The following is a 3,685-nucleotide window of genomic DNA, read 5'->3' on the forward strand; positions in this document are numbered from 1 at the left end:
TGACAGTGATTAACTTGAACAGGATAAAATCATCAAAGTTAACCGCGTATATAAAGAAATGTCATCTTTATCAAGAACAACAAGTGGAACTGAATTAAAGCGCAGTGGTCGTCGCACTGCGCATGCTCCTGAGGGGTCCCCCCCCCCCTGTTGACAACATATCCGAGAATGCCGCATGAGGTTACGGGTTGATTATTATGTTTGCGATATTGTCGATAATATGGCGGCTGATTTGTCACAAGCATACCATCTTTCCAAATCTAATGTTACAGAGATATTTTATCTCAGACAACGGTTAATGAACCTAGCGGTCATCGACACCAGTAAAATTGTTAATTAAAACAACAAGATCTCAATTATAAGTCGATATGCATACAAACCATATTGTTACAGAGATATTTTATCTCAGACAAAGGTTAATGAACCTAGCGGTCATCGACACCAGTAAAATGGTTAATTAAAACAACAAGATCTCAATTATAAGTCGATATGCATACAAACCATATTTTTAGACAAACGCACAATAACGCTAATTCCATTTTACGAGGGTGTTTACGGAAGTCAGGACGAAAACAAGAACATGTGTCACAGTGAGGTTTGAATATTAATTGTGACACTGACGTTTATGATTGGATGTATCATTTTATCTTTAATTCATGTCTATCGTATGATCCAAGCCACGCCTTAAAGATAACGTTTAAAATCCCATTCTAAAACAATACAAGTAAGATTAGATTGGAATAGAGAGAGAGGAACACAGCGGACCCAAGACATTTAGACCATGGGAGAAGCGTATCTTGGGCGATGGCAACTGTCAAGCTTGTCTACAGAGAAATAAAGTCTATGTAGTACCAACGAACTCTAAACGTCTCGTGTAGTCAATACACTGAAGATCCCCAGGTACCTCTCAGCAGCCAAGGCGAGTTCAACATATAAACTCCCCATGAAAGAACGATTAGTAATCGAGTGGCCGGAAGTTACTACTTTGAAGAAAAAACGTATAGTAACATGGTGGAGAATCCGGGTACAGAGCAAACTACACGAAGACGGAGAACTGGTAACCAACAACGATGACGACAAGAAGACTGAATACGACGAAATGAACTTTGGAATTCGACTGGCTGAGTAACATTGTAATGTGAACCAATGCGGAATATCTATGAAGAAATCCACTGCAGAAAATCTACGGAAGCAATCAACATACACCGAACAACGAAGAACAATGCAGCGACCCGAGCTTAGAAAATCACAGACTTCCATAGTGAAGCAGCCGTGAGTATCGTAATGAAGTTTGAAGCATCACGGACTCTGCGAACTCTGATTACCAATGAACTTTCGATGAACTCAAAATATGATCTAACAATGAACATTCAATTTGGTTCGTATTACGATATTTAAACATTTTGTTGAAATATTTTACGGTGATAGAGTATTTTTGATGTCGACATCAATATTTTCATTTGGTGAAATATGGTATAGATTTATGACATGTAAGTTAGAACTATTATTATAGACATTTAGTTAATTGTATAGGAATAATTGGAATTCGATGAAGAATTGTCTTTTTTCTGGTTATATTTCTCAAAATCTTACATCCAATCAAGAAAGAGTTGACTGTTCACTTCAGACTACTTTTGATCATACAGCTAGCGATTGAGCAAAAAAAAAAAAATCACTGACAAAACAACTGAGAAATTCATATTTTAATTCATCACGGTATGGATTTGCATGGCTAATTGAGAGTGTGCATTGCAGCCGGCGCAGTGTAACTCACAACGCATGATGTACTCCTACCAGTTGATTTAATTAGATGCATTTTTGTACAAGCCGACTGGTGTCATATGGTATTACGAACAAAATTAACCTCCGTTTCATGTTAACTACTGCTATCATTTAGCAATGATATTACTTATTTGTTGTGAAATCATTCTAAGATTTGAATCGCACTTTAGTAATTGATAAATTGCCTGTGTAAACAATACTTGAAAATAGGAAAAATATCTTGTTTTATATTTGTATATGTAGAAGACAAGTTTTCAAGAGTTTTTAAGAGTTTTAAGAGAATTTTATATAGTCACGATGAGTAAAGGTGACTTTTGTGTATGAAGTTGTGGGGAAACTTCATATCGTAGAAATGATTTTATGTAAGTTATTGTGACGATGCATTTGTAGGAGCATCGGTATAACGAAACAGAGATATTTTTTGATTTGAGCATTATTTATACACAAAGTGAATGCATATTACGATGCTGTGATTCAAGTAGCCTATTCTTATTACAAAACTAAGCTCACGAAATTGTTTTGTGATACTGTTCTATTCTTTGTTTCTTCAGAAGTTCAACAAAAAGGAAGAAAAACGGATAAATGAGAATTTATGATAATTATGCCCCCTGAAGGGAGCCACACGAGGTGAAAAGGACGGAAATATTTAAGCCGTTAATCTCTGAAACTAATATGAGAAATCGGCGATTATCCCACTCTACCTCATATACTGACGAATATGCGTAATTAGGTTGTAAGAAAATATTTAAGTTGAATATAAGGAATCAATGATGTTGTAATAATTTGAAGACGATGTGATGATGACGAAGTTCAAGGAAAATGAAACAAATGTGTACGTTTTCTTCAGAGTTGCGAGGATGGCCATGTATATGCCATTTAAAACTCGATGTAAACAAGGAATTACCTTTGATATGTAAGTTTTCGTTTCTTAAGACTTTACGAATTGTTGTAAATGTACGACTGTTTGCTTTCTTTACACTTTCAAAATTTAAATAGTTTATGGATAACAATGCGGGACGCATTGCTTGAAAGACGGAGAGTGTTACAGAGATATTTTATCTCAGACAACGGTTAATGAACCTAGCGGTCATCGACACCAGTAAAATTGTTAATTAAAACAACAAGATCTCAATTATAAGTCGATATGCATACAAACCATATTGTTACAGAGATATTTTATCTCAGACAAAGGTTAATGAACCTAGCGGTCATCGACACCAGTAAAATGGTTAATTAAAACAACAAGATCTCAATTATAAGTCGATATGCATACAAACCATATTTTTAGACAAACGCACAATAACGCTAATTCCATTTTACGAGGGTGTTTACGGAAGTCAGGACGAAAACAAGAACATGTGTCACAGTGAGGTTTGAATATTAATTGTGACACTGACGTTTATGATTGGATGTATCATTTTATCTTTAATTCATGTCTATCGTATGATCCAAGCCACGCCTTAAAGATAACGTTTAAAATCCCATTCTAAAACAATACAAGTAAGATTAGATTGGAATAGAGAGAGAGGAACACAGCGGACCCAAGACACTTAGACCATGGGAGAAGCGTATCTTGGGCGATGGCAACTGTCAAGCTTGTCTACAGAGAAATAAAGTCTATGTAGTACCAACGAACTCTAAACGTCTCGTGTAGTCAATACACTGAAGATCCCCAGGTACCTCTCGGCAGCCAAGGCGAGTTCAACACATAAACTCCCCATGAAAGAACGATTAGTAATCGAGTGGCCGGAAGTTACTACTTTGAAGAAAAAACGTATAGTAACACTAACACGCAATAAAAGGTCAATTAATCTAAGTTAAATATCTTCTGAATATTGAACAGTAATTACACGATGGATTGAGATCACATTTGATCATGATTTCCTTGAATCAGTTGAATGGG

The 3,685-nt window shown here is 35.8% G+C and overlaps 1 long non-coding RNA gene across 1 annotated transcript; it reads left to right on the plus strand.

Annotated features, from left to right (window-relative positions):
• The first annotated feature begins 271 nt into the window (after window positions 1-271).
• Window positions 272-3,417, plus strand: LOC139147339 (uncharacterized). Its single transcript, XR_011555709.1, has 2 exons — window positions 272-1,272; window positions 2,334-3,417. It is a non-coding gene; the product is annotated as an uncharacterized lncRNA (long non-coding RNA).
• Window positions 3,418-3,685: the final 268 nt, after the last annotated feature.

The sequence above is a fragment of the Ptychodera flava genome, chromosome 13, assembly GCF_041260155.1.
Source record: "Ptychodera flava strain L36383 chromosome 13, AS_Pfla_20210202, whole genome shotgun sequence".
Lineage (NCBI taxonomy): Eukaryota > Metazoa > Hemichordata > Enteropneusta > Ptychoderidae > Ptychodera > Ptychodera flava.